Raw genomic sequence first — 20502 nt, 5'->3', positions numbered from 1 at the left:
TTTGAAACTTGATGTAAAATTTGAGTTGCCTATTTATGATGGTGAAATGAATCCTGAAAAGTTATATAACTTGATTAAGCAGTTAGAAGTGTATTGTCGTATTTAGAACATTTCTAACGATAAAATGAAAATTCAGTTAACTACACTTAGAATGGGGGAACATCTTTAATCTAGTGGGAAAGTAAAACTCATATAGATGTAAAGAAAAAAGGTAAAGTCATCTCTTCATGGTCTAAGTTTTTAAAATCTCTTAGAAAACAATTCTATCCTTTAGGATACATGCAACAAACTGTTATTAATTGGTAGCACTTGAGGCAAGGTAAAGAGCAGAGTGTTTATGAGTTTACTCAGGAGTTCAGAAAGAAAGCATTGGTGCTTGGTATTTCATTGGATACACGTGAAACTTTATTAAAGTACATCGGCAGTTTACATTCATATTTGCAGCATACATTATTGATGTTTAATCCTAATGACTTTGATGAAGTGTGTGTTCAAGCCATACATATTGAATTAGGTGGCAGACCATTCAAGTTTTCACCACAATCATCCAAAGAGTTAGAAATCAAGGATTCCAATGACACAAGAGGGAGAACAATTCGAAGGCAGAGAAATCAACAACAACCCAAAAGGAAAGACCTACTTGTTCTCATTGCCAGAGAATTGATCACGATGAATCTAGGTGTTGGAAACTTCATCAAGAACTTAAGCCAAAGAAGTTCCTCAAGGAGAAGGATGAAAAGAAAGCAAATGCAGCAACCCAACAAGATATAGGCTCTGATTCAGATGATGAAAGGAGGATAAATTCCATAGTTTCGACAAGTAAAACTTCTGACATTGGTTCAAGTTCAAATACTATTGCATCTTCATCAAACATAAATCCTTCAAATGAGGATAAAAGAGTTGAACTATTTAACATAAGGATAGCTTCTAAGCACACAAAGATAGATACAATGCTTGAAAATGGATCACAAGAAAATTTAATATCTAAATATTTAGTTAAGAACTTGGGTTTGGAGACATGGAATCATCTAAGACATTACCCATTAGGATGGCTAAATAAATCAACTCAGATAAAAGTCACAAAGCAGTGTCGATTAAAATTTTCCATTACAACTAATTACATTGATGAAGTGGAATTATATGTGGTTCCAGTAGACATATGTGGAGTTGTCTTAGGAAGTCCTTATCTTTATGATCATGATGTAGTGTTTTATAGAAGAGAGCATAAATATCACCTTAAGAAAGATGGGGCTGAATTTATTGTCAGGGAACATAAAAGTAAAACTCACTTGAATTTAGTTGTGCTAATCAGATAAAGCGATTAATAAGTTCAAATAAGATATTTGCACTCATGTGTGTAAAAGAAAAACATAAGAGTCGACATGATGTTTGTTCAAGTTATGAGTCTCAGCTTAAAGATAGTTTGATCCAAGAGGTAGAAAATTTTTCAGTTCTATTTAAAGAACCCAAAAATCTTACTCATAAGCATGGAATACAACATGAGTTACAATTGATGTCCAAATCTCCTCTTCCTAATGTTAGAATGAATCAATTCAGTCCAAGTTTGGAAGTTATCGGTTGCAGGGATGCAGGTAAGTATTGTGGAAAGTCAGTGCTAAATTTCTCTTGTATTGTTTCACCATTTCATGTTTCAAATAGTTTGGAAGCCTCTTTTCAAGCGAAGAGGAAGTCCATTTGTTTTTGTATCAAAGCCTTTTCTAAAGCATTGCCAAAGTATCCAGTACGTCTAAGGGAAACTTATGCATCAAGGGAAAGTTCTAACCAATGGAAACATCATTTAATGAATGAAGAAACTATGATTCAAACAAATCAACAACCACTTCAATACTTTCAAAGTCGAACTAAGTTGCAATATTCTTCACATTACAGTTTGATGGGTTATTGCAGCAAGTTCACTTAGTAATCAGGAATTAGGAAAGTATATCAAATCAAGTAGCTGGTATGATGTCAAGAATGTCTTTGAATGTTTCTGTTATTCCACAAAATAGATTGTTAATACATGTCAATAGTATTGAACAAAATCTTGTAGAGACTGTTTTCAAAGATGTTTATGAATCACTAATTCATGGTACTTCATGGAAAGAAGTCAATTGCCATGTTCATAACAAGTTGTTTGACCATCTTCACAAGTTGTACATACTGCAGATGGATGGAATAGGTCACAAATTCAGAGGATGCCATGATCAACATCATCAGGGTCATCACTTTCAGGTGATTGATCGAATGTATTGGTACATCTTCCGGACAAGGTGGAGAGTGAGGGAGCTCTACCCTCATCTACTATCTATTTAAGTCAAAATTTTATGGTCCAAAAGCTTTCAAGTGGAGAGGATTGATCTAGTTGGATCTTGTCAGTCCAACATGAGCGGAGTCTTTAGTGGTTCAACATTGAAGCGATCGTCAAATGATCATTGGTCGATGAGGTCTTGAACTTTATCAGCTTCGCCAGTATTCTTCGTCATCATTCAGTATCGGGTATCTTCAACTTTGACAGTAATGTTATGATTGTACGACAATGTCAGTGGTTGATATGGTTTTCATGGTATTCATAGGATATGGTTTTGTACCTGGTTTTCGACATGTGCTTGTCGTCAGTTCCGCCATGGTTTGGTTGTCGACATCTTCATTGTTCATTCGGCCAAGGTTTTGGTTATCGAAAAGGATTCAGGTATCATCATGTGGTTGTATGTCACATTGTGACAATTGTTGTAAAAGGGTTTGTTCTTAGATCTAAAGATCTAAAGACCTACACCTAAACCATAATACTTTGACCTTAACCTAAAATATTTACATAAATCTATGTTTAAAAACCTAAGACCTAAACCCATTAACCTAACCTAAAAACCCTCTTAGGCAATTACAAACCATATAACATTGCAAAAACTCTATAAAACACTACAATATACATATATAACAGTCCTAAACTGTAACGGAGATCGACCATGGTCTACAATGTGAATAGAGGTAGGTAAGCCATCAAGGCTACGAAACCACGGGGTTCACCGCAGCAGGACCATAATAGTGGGCATGTGAACAGTAAGCCATCGAGGTTATGGCAACCTTTAATCTGATCGCATGGAGAATCCACCGTAATCGTCGGAAGCAGTTGTTACATGCAGAGTTAGACAACCGCATCGGTAGCCGGAACCGCTTGGGCTAACGGTCACCATGGCCTTTTGTGGCTAGACCGCAACCTATTCACATGGGCGGTCAACCAACTCCGTGCAGTCAACCTAACCGCCAACGGTTCAAAGAACTGAACTTTGGTATTTTGGGTTTTTAAGTTGAGTTTTGGGCTATTTTAATACAAACTGCCATGTAAACCTATCACTAGGTGTCATTCAATGACAAGACCGAAGGATATGAACCCTAAATTTAGCTTATTCACTCCTAAACTCAGCATGAAGTAGTTAGAGTGTATATGGAGGGCTATAAAGCCAAATTGGTGCTTTGAAGAGAGGGGAGAGTGGTTTTGAGTTTTGTATGCAGATTCTGGAGGATATAGGTTGTTTTGTTTTTAGTGTAACAGGATCATCCAGAGTCAGAATTGGGAACCGTGACAGGCGTTGGAAAGCTATTTCAAAGATATTTATTGTGACAATGAACAAAAGTGTCTGCGTGCACAATCAGTCTGGTTAATTTTCTATGTAATTGACCTCCTAAGATTCAATCCTAATAAAGCGGTCGCCCATCTTAAAAGCAGACCCAGAGACGTAGTCCATCAGGGACGAAATCCGTAATCAATCTTGTTTTTAGGTATCACTGTGTTTTTGCTGCTTTTCACTTACGTTTACATCTTGCTTATGTTTCTCATCTGTCGTAAAGTCTTTCCTTTCAAACAGTTCTCATGGTTAAAGCACCTTAAGTTAAAATTCAGTTCACTAATGGCATTAATCAATTCTACTTCAGTTTAATATATGATCATTTCAAATCAATCACTCTGGCCCATTATATTATAACTAATTGTGCATAATAGGAAATGTCCACTTATATATAAAACATAGAGTTTAATTATTAAAAATATTATTGTTTAAGAGTTTGATAAGTACTTATTATTATATTATAAAATGTTTTAAGAACATGTGTTTTCTCCTAAAAGTTTACAATGTCAAATTTAGATGGGGGTAGAGATTACCATAGGCCCAATTCAAAGTCAACTAGTTGCCACTATAAACTGTAGGCTAATGCCAAAAACTTATAACCCAACATGTAATAACAAACTTATGACTTAGCAAGGAACGATGAACACCAAGGTTGTCAAGCATCTAGGCTAATGCCAACAACTTGCAATCCAACATGCAATAAGAAACTTATGGCTTAGCAAGGATCGATGCACAACAGGTGTGTCGATCTCTTTCCACAGTGGTCTACCCTTTTAGTTTGATCACAATGAATCAACATCTCCCTTTGCAATAATTGAACCTAGGTGAAGGGGAAAGCAAACCATTCTCTTTTTCTCCCAACTTCTCATAGCTAAAATCTAGGTCTATTAATAAACTTTGTTCATTAAATTGCAATGTAAAAAAATATCCTTTGTTTTACAAATAAAATAATATCATAAGACAACTTAGATCTACCTTCTTATTTCTATTATAATATATACTTGTAAAGAATTTTACAATTAATTTCACTTATTATTACAATAAGAATATATAATAAAAATAAAATTATTTCAATATTATTTGCATTATTATAGTATTATATCAATCATAAATTAGTAATAAATAAAAATATTTGTTAATATTAATATATGATAAATAGTGTTTTTTAATTAAGAATATTATATATCAATAATTATACGATATGTTTATATAAATATTTAAAACATTAATATATTTTATAAACATATTTATATTAATATTAACAATATAATTATAGTTAGTGTTAGTGTTAATATAATCAAAATTTAATTTAATTATAACATTACATCTTGTAAGTTTCTTTATCTAAGTATTCTTAACTAGAAGGATAAAAAATTAAAAAAACATAACAAGTTCAAAAAAATAAAAAAACATAAAATTAAAAAAGCAATTAAAAAAAGATTAGAATAAATTTTTAAATATTTTATTAAAAAAGGAAAAAATGATATCATGAGCATTTCATTTATAATATAAAATCACATATACTTTATTATTATTAAAAAAAAAATATTTATTTGTAACTTATTTTAAAATTAAAATATGTACTCTTGAAATTTTTATAAATAGCAAAAATAACTTCCATGCATATTAGTTATAGGAATAATTTCCTATAAGATTGTTTTGTTTTGTACCGTAAAAGGAACCATTGGTCTCTAATTTCAGCGATGGATCTTATTCGATCTAATTAAAAGAGGCGTGGAGAGGACTTAAAAAATTAATGATGACATTGTACAAGAGCCATGAGCACTCACGAGGCATAAACATGACTAAAATGTTAAATTATTAATGATGTCTTTGAACCAGAGTTATGAGCACGACAATATGATTTATTTGTTTTAAATTATAATTCTGAACATTTCAAAAGTTTAATGAAGTTTGTTCGACGTGTAAGATTCTTGCCCTATCCTCAACGTTACGGGTCTACTCACCTCACACCGAACACTCAGACACTGTAAGTTAGCACAACCAGGGGTATTAAGCATCTCCAACCTTTTACAATGTTCAACGCCTTCCACATTTTCTAACATATAAATCAAGAACGAGCATTTAACGTCCTAAGCTTTGTCGCCTAAGCCAACCCTCCTATGCTCTTCATCTTCACACATCCGTCTAAACGCAACTCCTCCAAAGATACCAACTTTTTCATATCTTGCAGCCTTTCTAACTCAACGCACCTACAAAAAAATTAGGCATCTAAGCTTTATGGCTTGTGGCAACGCCTTTATATTCTTCAACTTCACCAACTTGAATGCCCACAACTCCTCCAAAAATACCAAATTTTCCATAGTTGGCATCTCTGGTAACTCAGAGTACCCAGAACCGAGTAGTCTATAATGACACTAGCACAAGAGATAAATTGATGCAGGAGGCTGATGAAAACAAGGTGGTAGTCTTAAAAATAGACTATTGGTTGCTTTATGACAATCATATTTGTTATATTGGATTCTGCACGTGCTTACTTTACACTAAGGGTCGTACCTTTCCCTTAAATACGTCGATCTCACATTGACTTTCCTTTTATAAATAGTGCTTCACTCTACACCGTTGATCTCCTCTCTCCAGATCTAATGGTCATCACTCAACCTGATCAACAAAACAATCCGTTGATCCTCCACCATTGATCAGAGCACGTTGGATCCAATGGTTCACAACAATATTGGCCGGGGACTTGCGCGACGCTTAACTGCCCTTACGGAGCCGATAAGGATTATAATCCTTGGTCTATAAAAGTTCGGGTTCAACTTTGAAGTTAAATCCCGATCACTTTATGGCTCGATATCTATTGGATATCAGAGCCCATCAAATCCTACGGCTTACGGGTTTTCGACTAGCACACAGGTTAAATACAGGCCTAACCCCCGCTGTTGACTGGGACCCAAAGGTTTGAAATGGAGATCGACGATTAGGAGTGAGTGCGGGTCTCCAATCACGATCGAGATTTTTCGTATTCTCCTATCCCTGCCATTAATAATAATGCCTGTGATTAACACATAAACACTGCAATTTACAATTTAAAATGTGAAAACAGAGAAAATACTCTATTCAGTTCAGAATGCAGATTCACGGAGGCAAACGAGAGTCTTCACCAAGATTAACACACAGTTGCACACTGAATCAATTTCTTCAATATAATAGTAGTTACAGAGTCTTGGCCCTCTCGGCTCAATTACAACAATTTATCAGACCTCTGTCTCAATCACAAAAACCCTATCTATCACTCAACTCTCGCCTCTCATTCAAATCTCAATCATCTCAGCTAATCCCTTTCCATTACATTTTTTCTCTTTTATGAGTCAAATCCTATTCTAACTATACTAACAACTCGATCTCTATTTTAATCAATCTAACAATCAAATCTCTGTTTTTAAGCTCTATTACACACATATTCTAACAACTTATCCCTTAGTCTAAAATAAGACAATTTCCTAACTATTACAATAATGAAGTACAGATCAATTTCGAGAGATCCAACCCTCTCTACCAAAACTGACTTTTGACCACTTAGGTCAGTGAAATTCAACTCATTTAGCCACAACATGTGAACAAACCATCACATTGCTGGCTAAGTCCAGATGCTCCTGCATCAGACTCTCGGGGAAGAAAAGAATCATCCCTCAGACTTTCAGGGTTTACTCCATACTTCTGAAACTCTACTGTTGTCAACCAACTAACATCCTCCACTGGATGTCCTTTCCATTTGACTAAATATTGAAAATAAACCTGTCCTCTGGTACTTTTGGATACTCTTTTCTCCAAAATAGCTTCCACCTCTTTCTTAACTATCTTTAGCATTTGTTCTTCCCAGTTCAAAGTTTGAAATTCATCTTCTGTGGTTTCCTCCTATAGCTCAGTCTCTGTCTCTTTGTATGGATACAAATCTGCAACATTGAAGATGGGTGATATTCCAATCCCTTCTGGCAATTCAATTGTTGAAAATAATACTGAGAGGGGGGGTGAATCAATATTATCTAATTCTTTTAATAAATCTTCCTTATTTGTTCTTTGAATTATTTTTGCATGTCAGTACCATAAAATAATGAGCATGAACAAAGAAAACAGATAGTCACACCAAAGAACACAAGATGTAAGGTGGAAACCCAATGTGGGAGAAAACCACCTGCTGCAATATGTCTCTATCTTCTTTCAAATTAGAAACTTCTTTTACAATGGTTTTGTACTGGTGCAGTCCTTTACCAGTACGCAGGCTGCAACCTGCAGAGAGCTACAACTCTCTCTCTCTCGTTTTCCAGTCTCTCCTGGAAGGGAGCTACAACCCCTTACTTCTTTTCATAAAGCATCAAATGATCATCAAGTACATAAAAGTTACAGTCCACTACAGTTATCAGATCAGCAATAACAGAACTAACCAAGAACACCTTATCAACAGAACATCTTAAGACAGATACGCAGTTTTCTCTTCTGTGACCTGCGTCGCTATGCAGTTCATCTTCTGCTTTCCTGCGTATACCCGCAGAAATCCTTCTGCCGCACTGCGTGCCCACGCACTGTTCCTTCAACCGCACTGCGTACTATTACTGCAGGTACGCACCCAGAGACATTATCGCGCCACGTACTGTTACTGCAGGTACGCACCCAGAAATACTATCGCGCCGCGTACTTTTACTATGCGTACGCACCTGAACCTTAGTCGCTCTGCGTACCCACGCAGCTCTCCTTCTTCTGCTCTGCGTACCCACGCAGGTCTCCTGTTTCTGCTCTGCGTACCCACGCAGGTCTCCTGTTTCTGCTCTGCGTACCCACGCAGCTCTTCTGTTAAACACTTGCGTACTTCTGATTAGGGCCGAATAGGCAGCTCACCAGAGTGGCACAGTTGCTCAGATCTGATCATGCGCTCGAGAGATCACCCTTCACAGATTCGCCTTCAACTTCCCTTTCATATAGATCAAGCTTTTAAGACCATAACCCAATATTTCAGATCTAAAGATATTCAATTGCAAAAGATGCTTAGCCAAGTGATCTCCTTTGCTTTATATAGGCAAGCTCCTCCTAAAATCATGGAACAATACCACGAGCCAAAACCGTAATAACACAAATACCGTCGGCTAAATACCAAAAGTAAAACATAAGAAACCCCACGTGTGCTTTTCTCTGCCTTGAAATGTGTGCACTGGGGGTACGCACCTCCTGAATGGCTGGCCTGCGTATCTGGACGCGGTCCCTGCATGGTGTACCTGCGGGTATGCACCTTCAGAGCTGATTTCCTGCGTACTTCTTAATTTTCAACATATTGAGAGCCTTGCCACGGGAGTTGCCATCAAGTACAACATCTGTAACATATAGCCATACCAGAAACATAATGCCAACAATTTCATAAACATTAGTTGAAAACTTCCTTACAATTCTACATGGTCCTATCTTTTTCATTTTTAGTTTATTGTAAGTCTTAGCAGGAAATCTTTCTTTTCTCAAATACACCATCACTAAATCTACCACTTGGAATTATTTCTCTCTTCTTTTCATATCTACTCTTTGTTTGTATTTGCTACTACTTTCTTGTAATCTGCCTTTGACATCTTCTTGTAGACTCTACATATGCTCTGCAAACTCTTCAACTTTTACACTTCTTGTCTCCTGTTTACCTAAATTTCTGAGCTCATACATACCTCTTGGATTCATCCCAAAAATAATCTGAAATGGACTCATTCCATTACTTCGGTTTGGAGTGTCATTATAAGCAAACTCAGCGCGAGCTAGCGTTAAATCCCACTGCTTAGGATTTTGATACACTAAACTTCTCAATATGTTCCCCAAGATTTTGTTTACCACTTCGGTCTGTCTATTTGTTTGAGGATGGTATGTTGAACTGAAACTGAGGTTTGCACCTAGTTTCTTCCAAAGATCTCTAGAAATTCCCTACAAACTTTATATCTCTATTAGACATAATACTTAAAGGCAATCCATGTAATCTTACAATTTTTGAAAAAAATAGATTAGCAATATGTGTTGCATCACTAGTGTTCTTACATGCAATGAAATGTGCCATTTTGGAAGATCTATCTACCACAACATAAATAAAATCATGCCCCCTTTGAGTTTTAGGTAACCCCAAAACAAAATCCATGTTAACTGCATCCCATGGTCGGTTTGGTATTGGAAATGGCTAGTACGATCCTGTATTTTGGATTCTCCCTATAGCATGTTGACATATCCTACACTTCTCAACAAATCTCTTAACATCAGTCTGCATCTTTGGCCAATAGTAAAAAGTATTTACCTGAGCAAAGGTTTTGTATTGTCGAAAGTGACCAGATAATCCTCCACTATGTTTCTCCTTTATTATGTTTTCACTCATAGAACATTTGGGAATGCACAACTTGTTGCCTTTAAACAATAAACCTCCTTGGATAAGATATTCTAACCACTGACTTCTGTTATGAACTATTGGATTTTGTACTGCTGTATAAATATCTTTAAAATCCGCATCAACTTTATACATTTCAACCATTTCTTCAAATCCTAAAACACCAACTTTTAATTCTTGCACAATGAAATTTACCCTACTTAAAGCATCAACAACTTTATTCAACCTACCACTGGTGTGTTTTACCACAAAAGTATAGCTCTGCAAAAACTCTACCCACTTGACATGTTTCTGGTTCAATTTTGGTTGATTGTTTATGAACTGCAAGGTATGATTGTCAGAATACAATATAAACTCCTTTGGTAGCAAATAATGTCTCCATTTTTTTAAGGCTTGTATGATAGCATAAAATTCTTTATCATAAGAAGAATACTTCTTCTTAGCTTCATTTAATTTCTCACTGAAGTATGCTATTGGTCTTTGTTCCTAACTCAAAACTGCTCCAATTGCAACTACACTAGCATCTGTTTCAACTTGAAATACTTTTTCAAAATCAGGTAAAGATAAAACTGGTTTCTCGGTGATTTTCCTCTTCAGCAACTTAAAATCCCTGTCTGCTGTTTCTGTCCACTTGAATGGTTGATTAGTCTCTTTGATTGTTTCAAGAATTGGTGCACAAATATGACTAAAACCTCTGATAAATTTCCTATAAAAACTTGCAAGACCATGAAAACTTCTTACCTCAAATATATTCCTTAGAATAGGCCAGTTCCAAATTGCTTGGACTTTCTCTGGATCCATTTCCAACCCTTCTTTAGAAACTAAAAATCCCAAGTAAATTAATTCTTCCTTCATGAAACTACATTTCTTCAGATTTATCAGTAGTTTCTTTTTTGCAGAGTTCTTAAAACCAATTTAAGATGCTCTAGATGTTCTTCTTTACTTCTACTAAAAACTAGAATATCATCAAGATAAACAATAACAAACTTGCCTACATATTTCTTCAAGACTTCATTCATCAATCTCATGAACGTGCTAGGTGCATTAGTGAGTCCAAAAGGCATCACTAACCACTCATACAACCCACCGTTTGTTTTAAATGCAGTCTTCCATTCGTCTCCTTCTCTAATTCTTATTTGATGATATCAACTCTTCAGATCTATTTTAGTGAAATACTTTGACCCACTAAAACAATCCATCAAATCATCCATGCGTGGTAAAGGAAATCTATACCTGATAGTGATCTTGTTTATGGCTCTGGAATCTATAAACATATGCCATTCACCTCCTTTCTTTGGACTGAGTACTGTTGGTACAACACATTGACTAAGACTCTCTCTGATTAATCCCTTATCCATCAGTTCTTGCATTTGTTTTCCAACTTCTGCATCCACTTGAGGAGTTAATTGGTATACTGTTTTGTATGGCAAACTTGCTCCTGGTATTAGATCAATATGATGACTAATACTCTTGATTGGTGGCAATGCATTTGGCAACTCATCCACAATAATATCAGCAAAATCATTCAACAGAGTTTTGATTTCTTCAGGTAAATCATCTAAGTTTGTGGAAGTTAAAATTACCTTAGGTCTCCCTATGACAGCAAAATGCATTTCTTCACCTTTTCCAACCTCTTGCAACAACTCCTTTCCACTCATCAGCATAACACTATTTCCAGGTGCTCCTTTGTCAGCTTCATCCTTCAATGGCAATAGTGTATGTTTATTTCCATCCTTCTCCAGAGTATAAGTATTTTTCCTCCCATCATGAATAGCTTTCCGATCAAACTGCCAAGGTCTTCCCAACAATACATGGCATACATCCATTGGCATTACATCACACAATATCACATCTTTATAAGTACCAATCTGTATCTCTACCTTGCATTGTTCTGTCACAATAATCTGATGTCCTTTCTGCAACCATGACACTTTGTAAGGAGTACGGTGTACTGTCTTCATTAATCCTAGCTTGTCCACCATCTCTGTAGAAACAAGGTTATCAATGCTTCCACTGTCAATTATCACTTTACAACATTTACCTTTGGATTTGCATGTAGTTCTGAATAAACTCTTCCTTTGATCTGGTTCTCCAGTCCCTTTCTCCACCTTAAGCAATACCCTTTTCAACAACAGGGATTCTCCTACTTCAAGGGATTCCTCCTTGTCTGTAATTTGAGGTTTTCCTTATTTTTCCTTGGCCACATTTACATTCCTCTAACTTGTTGTTTTATTATGAGGACAATCCCATTATCCATGTCCCCATTCTCCACATGTGTAACACTCAATATCTCTTTCTTGACCTCTTCCTCTGGGTGCAAATATTCCTCTATTAAAATCTTCCCTCTGTGGTGGTCTGCTATTTGAACTTTCAGCTTCATTCTGATGTTGTTGAAACCTTGGTTTGGTAGTTCCTCTACCTCTCACTGAACTTTTCCCTCTATTCCTCTGATTTTCTTTTTTCAAAATCTTCTCTTCTGCCTTCAGACCTGCTTGATAGGCATCTTCAATGGTCTTCAGACTCAGCAAGCTGATCTCATCCTGTATGCCATATCTTAAGCCATTGATATATCTGACTACCTTCTCCATGTCATCCTCCACATGTCCTACTCTAAAACTCAATCTATAAAACTCTTTTGTATATTCTTTAACAGACATTCCATTTTGCCTTAAATTCTGTAATTGTTTGAAAAGATTTAACTGATAATCTTTTGGCATAAATTTAACTTTCATTTTACTCACCATTTTTTCCCATTTCTTGATCTTGGACTTTCCTTTTCTTGTTCTGGATGTTTGTAGTTCATCCCACCAAATAGTTGCATGACCCTTCAATTTGGTAACTGCAAATTTCACCTTCTTTTTGTCATCAACCTCTTCATAGCCAAAATATTTTTCTAGTGAACTGATCCAATCCATTAGCTCTTTTACATTGAGACTCCCTTCATACGCCGAAATTTCCACCTTTGGTTTTCCACTTACTTTAGCCGACATCTTGATAGCTTTGGTAGTTTCATTTTCCTCCTCTTCTTCTGCCTCAGAAGATTCTTTTGCAGCACTGGCAACTCCTTCATCAGGTGTTCTCCTCTGATTAGTCTCCATTGTGTCCATCCTTGTATGCAGACTCTGGATCTCCTCCAATAGAACTGCATTTGCTTCAGGTCTTCCTCGACCTATGCCAATGCCTCTCCTCGGCGGCATGTTTATTGCACTCAACTCAATCTCTGTGCTCTGATACCAAAATGATGTAGTAGGCTAATGAAAGCGAGGTGGTAGTCTTAAAAATAGACTATTGGTTGCTTTATGACCAATCAGATTTGTTATAGTGAATTCTGTACGTGCTTACTTTAAATTGAGGGTCCTACCTTTCCCTTAAATATGTCGGTCCCACGTTGACTTTCCTTCTATAAACAATGCTTCACTCTACACAGTTGATCTCCTCTCTCCAGATCTAACGGTCATCACTCAACCTGATCAACAAAACAATCCGTTGATCCTCCACTGTTGATCAAAGTGCTCTGGATCCAATGGTTCACAATGATATCACCCACGGACTTGCGCAACGCTTAACCGCCCTTACAGAGCCGATAAGGATTATAATCCTTGGTCTATAAAAGTTCGGGTCTGATTTTGAAGTTAAAGCCTAATCACTTTATGGCCCGATATCCGTTGGATATTAGAGCCCATCAAATCCTACGGCTTACAGGTTTTCGACTAGCACATGGGTTAAATACAGGTCTAACCCCCGCCATTGACTGGGACCCAAAGGTTTGAAATGGATATCGACGGCTAGGAGTGAGTGCGGGTCTCCAACCACGATCGAGAATTTCCACATTCTCCTATCCCACCATTAATACTAATAACTGTGATTAACACATAAACACTGTAATTTATGATTTAAAATGTGAAAATAGGGAAAATACCCTATTAAGTTCAGAATGCAAATTCACAGAGGCAAACGAGAGTCTTCACCAGGATTATCACACAATTTCACACTGAATCAATTTCTTCAATATAATAGTAGTTACAGAGTCTTAGCCCTCTCGACTCAATTACAATAATTTATCAGACCTCTGTCTCAATCACAAAAACCCTATCTATCACTCAACTCTCACCTCTCATTCAAATCTCAATCATCTCAGCTAATCCCCTTCCATTACATTTTTTCTCTTCTATGAGTCAAATTCTATTCTAACTATACTAATAACTCGATCTCTATTTTAATCAATCTAGCAATCAAATCTTTGTTTTTAAGCTCTATTACACACCTATTCTAACAACTTATCCCTTAGTCTAAAATAAGACAATTTCCTAACTATTACAATAATGAAGTATAGATCATTTTCGAGAGATCCAACCCTCTCTACCAAAACTGACTTTTGACCACTCAGGTTAGTGAAATTCAATTCATTTAGCCACAACATGTGAACAAACCATCACATTGCTCGCTAAGTCTAGATGCTCCCACATCATAAACTATGTGGATTAGAGCATGCGAATACCCATTTTCCTCTTGTTGCGATCGGGCTGAGGTCCGAGAAGAAAGACCCTATCAGACTTCCATGGATAGTTCCACTGGCTTTGGCTGAAGCATTAACAACACAATTCAACTACGCACCGAGATGTAATAAAATTTAAATTCAAATTTGTGCGGTGGGCAACTTCCTGAAATTAAAATGGGCATGGGAGAAAAAATAAATTGGCAAGGCATTCAATGTGTAAGTCAGAAATCGGTGAGAGCTGTACAACTGTAGAAAAACCGAGATGGTTGTTACACTGTCTATGCCATGTATGACCATCCATCCATTGCAAGGTCACATCAGATTCTAAAACATCGCATTATAGACTACTCCCTAACCAATAGATGACTAGAAAACTTAAAAAATAATATTTCAAAAAGTAAAATAAATTTTCTTTTTTATAAAGTTAATTTTAAATAATGATTTTTAATTTTGGTCAAATAGTTACTAATTAGGTAGTCAATAATTTACCCAATACATTATACCTGCTCTACGCCCTACGACAGGGATAATAATGAAATTTTATTTTATAATTTTTTCTGCATGCGACGACATATTTAGATATTTAAATGAGTGGGAGTCTTCTGCAATGAAACTAAATTCAATTCACAAATCATTACTTAATGAATTACAGGGAATTTTTCAAATGACATTGACAAGTCGATAATAGTCAAATCATGAAATAACATTTCGCAAGCCATTAATTCTTACGTATATATTTACATGATCATGGAAATTTTTATTTTTTTATCTTTCTTCAATCAAAAGAATCGATATATTTGTCATCTTAATTTGATATATTAGTCACTTTATTTTAAGGAGAAGGAAACTCGATGTTAAGATTGAGGGATTGCTTTTTATGCACCTGAATTTAATGCAGTCGTTCACAAGCCAGGTTAAGTAGATTAGTCAAATCTCAAGCCTTGGTCAGCCTTAATATTAATTAGGAAACACTTTCAAGAATATGATATCCTCCTTTCAACCTAGCCCAATGGTTTTATAATATGGGACCATGGATTCACAAAATTTGGATTTATAATGTGTGATGAAATCATGACATAACATTTGGTAATTTCTTTATATCCAAAAGAAAGATCATGCCCTTTAGTATGCCAAAGGCCGACATGTCTCCTTGCTGCATGCTTACCTAGAAACCCCAACTTTGGTACCAATTGATGTCACTTAGAAAACTCCTATATGCACTTTAGCTTACCCAAGTCGACTCGTTTCACTCTGTTATGTGCCTATGTCATGTTGCCTTGCCAAACTATTTTTGATGCTCATGCCACAACTTGATGCATCATCCTTATAATTGGTCAATGAGGGGACCGGGTACCCCACACTCATGGTGGGTCATGCAAGTGCATGTTGTGCCTTGGCCCTTAGGGTTTTACATCCTCCCCCACCCCAATTCATTTCCACCCTTACCAATTCTGGTGCAGGGGCTCCATGATGCTTCTTCTTGAACACACAGATGTTGCACCCCTAAATGACTTCTTATATTGCCAACCATTTTCTCTGTCTAATGCATCCTTCCAAGAAACAAAATACTCATTTTTTTGGTTGTTCCCAATACCTAAGATCCCATATACCAAGATCTCATCAACCTTCATTTCAAGTCGACCATCAATCAATGTGGGTGCACAAAATGGCTTGACCCTACTCTGGTCATTCATGTCTACTCAACATGGTTTGAGCTGAATGATATGGAACAAAGGATCATGATCGTTCAAGTGAAACAATAGTTGTAATATGTAGGAGACATCTCTAATCCTATTAAGCACATTAAATGGGACCTTAAACCTCCACACTAGAAATGAAGACATCCCACTCAGTAACTCTGAACTCTGGTAAGCCTGATAAAGTCCAAATCTCCTACACTAAAATTTGCATCACATCTCTCATGATTTTCACATTGCTTCATTGTATCAGCCACACTGGTCAAAATAACTCAATCCAACTCCAACATGTCTTGCTAACTCTTCATGAATCCCAAGGTTGATGGACTCCTCTCGTAGTAGCCCTACATCACCAAGTGTGGCATCATAGGTTGATGCCCATTTTCCAACTCAAAAGGATTGCAACCTGTTGTTGAACTTTTTTGCAAGTTATAGGTAAATTTTGTTGCATCCAACAAATCCAACCAATTCATATGATCATCTTGCACATAATATCTTAAGTAGTCTTCCAGTAATCTATTAATGCATTACCTATGCCCGTCCATATATGGATGAAAGATAGATCGATATAGAAACTTCATAATGACAAGTTTGAATAAAGATATCCAAAACTTCCTAGACATCATAATCTTGTCTAACACAATGCTTAATGAAAGACCCAAATACTTCACTACATTCCTGAAAAACATTTGTGCTACCTCCTCTTCACCATAAGGAATATTCATTGGAATGAAGACAACATACTTGGAAAAATGATCAACCATGACAATGATCATGCCATACCCATGTGCTACCAAACGTTATGTGATGAAGTCCATTGGGACACTCACCCATGGTCTCTCCAAAATTGGTAAAGGATGCAATAGACTTACTTGGAATTTGGTGTCAAGTTTTTCTTGCTAACAAACAATACAAGTCTAGATGTACTCCTCAACATCTCGCCCCATATGCTCCCAAAAGTATCCTCTCTCCAACAAAGTCAGTGTTCTACGTTGTCCTGGGTGGCCAATCCAAGGTGAGTCACGACATTCTTTCGAGATCTCCTTGTGGAGACTACTTGACTTCGGAACATAAACGTGCTCACCAAAATACAAGAGTCCATCACGAATCTAAAAGTTCCTCATCTTGCCTTCCTTCACTTGCTTCATGATTATCCGCACAATGGGATGAATATGTAAAATCACATTGCACAATACCAAAATCATAATCTAACTTCCATCTGATGCAGGAAATTGCTCCTCCTTAAGTTCAACAAATGGTGCCTTCCTACTCAAGGAATCAACAATAGCATTGAGATGGCCCAAGCTATAATCAATGAACATGTGTCAAAATCTATCAAGAAGTCTCACCAATGTTCCTACTTAGGGGAAAACTTGGGTTGAATTGTAAGTAGCTCGTTACAATGTTGTTTATCTTGACCATAAATAGCCCACCCAACAAGTAATGCCTCCATACCTGTAAACAATGCACTAATGCGATAATCTCTTTCCCATGAACCAAGAATATCCTCTCTTTCTCCTCTAAATTCTTGCTCTCAAAAGCTATGGGGTGCCCCTATTATGTCAACACTCCTCCAATAGAAAAGTATGATGCATCTGTCTTCACCTTGAATGGTTGCTCAAAGTCTCACAACTTCAATTAGAAACAATCCTATATTTGAGATCCTCAAATGCAAACTTGCTCTTATCTATCCATCTCCATTTTTTCTCCATTTTTAGCAAGTCAATGAGAGGTGTAGCGATATTGGAGTATCCCTCCATAATTCTCTTGTAGTAGTTGGTCATCCCCAAGAAAAACTTCATTCATGTTGTGTCATTCTTCCCAATCCTCAATTGCCTTGACCTTTGTGGGGTCCATACAAATACATCCCTATCCAACATGATGACCTAGAACAGTATCTCGATTTTCCCAAAACCAAACTTGGACTTCTTTAAGTACAATGGATGCCTTAAATACTTCTGCTAAATGTTTCTTATGTTCCTTGATACTCTCATTATGCACAACATTGTCATCCAAATACACTACAATGAACTTGTCCAAGAAGTGATGGGGAACATCGTTCATCAAAGTGCAAAAAATGACTAGGGTGTTGCATAGGCCAAAAGGCATTACAAAGAACTCAATTCTCCCATACCTCATCACCAGGGCCATCTTCACCTTGTCTCCCTCCACAATTCACACTTAATAATGCCCATGTCTCAAATCAAACTTTGAGAACACCTTTGATCCGAATCATTGGGGATTATAGTTTAAGTTAAGATGTATAAGGCATAGAGTCATATTTTTATCTAAACGGAAACTTGATAGATATGTAACTACTGGAGTAAACCCTAATTAAAGTTGACTTCATAAAAAATACACCTTATAAGAAGGCAACAGGAAGAGAGTGAAGACGTCAGAAAGTAGAGGTCCCAAAATGGTCATATTGCATGTAATGGTTCTTCTTAATGGGATCCTCTCTCTCTCTTTCTCTTTGATGTATTCAATTTTTGCATTTTTATCAATGATCTTGTGATTAGTTTCATGGTAGATCTGTGTAACAACCCATATTTGATTTTACATGTAAATAAAATAAGACCAAGGTCATGGGACATGTATTCCAATAAGAATGGTGGGAAAACATTATAGTGGGCATCACTTTTGGTTTATTAATGGCTATGGAATTTACAAAGGCATTGGAAAAGGAAAATAGGCAACAATTGACATTTAGTTATGAAAATAAAGGAAAATAGGAGAAAAGGAAGGTGAAGAAACACAAATTTGCATGCAAGGGAAATTAGAGGAAAATGAAAGAAAAAGGAGACATCAATAATAAAAAGGCATTAGAGAAACAATTGCTGGCTTTTGGTTGAGATTTTTGTCATTTTTTTCTTTGCTCTCTTACACTATTGCATGCTTATAACATTCTTAGAGCATTCTAACATTCACTTGGACTTGGACAAAGAAAGCAAGGACAAGTAAGGCAATGGTGGGTAGTGGAAGAGAAGATTGGATTAGTAGCTACAATAGGGATACTTTGCAGGTAATAGGTTTCATGTGTAATTTCCTTGTTGTTTTTTTTATGCATGGTATATGCATGTGGTTCCTTGGTCATTTTTTGTCATTGGCATGGAGATTTGCCTCGAGTGACAATGGTTTCAACCTTGCCTTGCCATTTTCTAGATAATCATGGTGTAGTGGGTTTCCAATTTGGCTTTCTAATTGGTTCGCGGGTTCCATATGGTTGTGGGTAGGGAAAAAATATCTGGAGCCTTGGAACATCTTAGGTTCCATGGAGGCTGTGAGTTGAGATGGTATATCTCTAGAGCCCTGTAACAAATTGGGTTACTTGGAGGTTGGGGGTTGAGTTAGTAGTCGCTAGAGCCCTGGACAACTTGGGAAGAGATCAATCTGGTTGATGTTAGTGATTTCTGGACCACATAGTTGAGATCATTGTGGTTGAGGGTTGATGTGGTTTGGCCTCTAGAATCCTTGGTTGGTTGGCATTTACTTATGTTAATATGAGTTATTTTCTTATTGCGATCTATGAGAACTTGTACTGGTTAATATGTTGATTTTATGGCTAGTTTTTCACGGATTATATTCTAGTTATATGTCGGTTATTCGCACAGTTATATGATGTGCTCTTACTGTGGATATCTCTCATGATTTGACAAGTTATTGAATGGTTGATGGACGCATGGAATAACAAGTGTTTCTGTAGCTACCTTGAGAGGGCATTGGACCTCCTTGACAATTCTTTGATGTACTTCAGAAATTTATGGTCGTATATGCATTCATTACCTATAACTTCTATGTTTATCATATGTTTGGTGATATGTCTATAATGTATTAGACATGTATCGATAAAAATATTTCTTGAGTTTTGATTGTTCAGACTTGTAATCATCTTAGATATGTTTTTGGAAATTTATAAACAATTTTGGGCAGTGACCTGGAGGATAGGCTGAAAAAGTGGCATAGATCTCGACACCACATGAAATGGGAAATTTTGGTCATAATTGCATGCAGGCAAGCTTATGGGTGTGGTTGGAGCCTCACAACCACATGAAAAATGTGTTACAGGTGTGGTTGGGGTGTCAATATAGAGAAAATGAGTTCCAACTCATGCATTGACCACCTGGGGTGGTTGTTAGGCTTCTAAGTGGTTTGTATTCTTTGATAAATCTCAATATGTGTTCTGGTTTTTAGGCCCCACTTCCATAATTGGAATTACGAGGCCAAGCCATGTCATAGTAGCACTCAACTCATGTTTACCCTTGAGAGCTTTTAAAAGTGGGTAAATGTAGGAGGAGGCGTTACATGGTGGTATCAGAGCAGAGT

This window comes from Pinus tabuliformis, chromosome 2_2, assembly GCF_031772625.1.
Source record: "Pinus tabuliformis cultivar Carrire ecotype Pingquan chromosome 2_2, CPIR1, whole genome shotgun sequence".
Classification (NCBI taxonomy): Eukaryota; Viridiplantae; Streptophyta; class Pinopsida; order Pinales; family Pinaceae; genus Pinus; species Pinus tabuliformis.
This window is presented reverse-complemented; position numbering follows the sequence as displayed.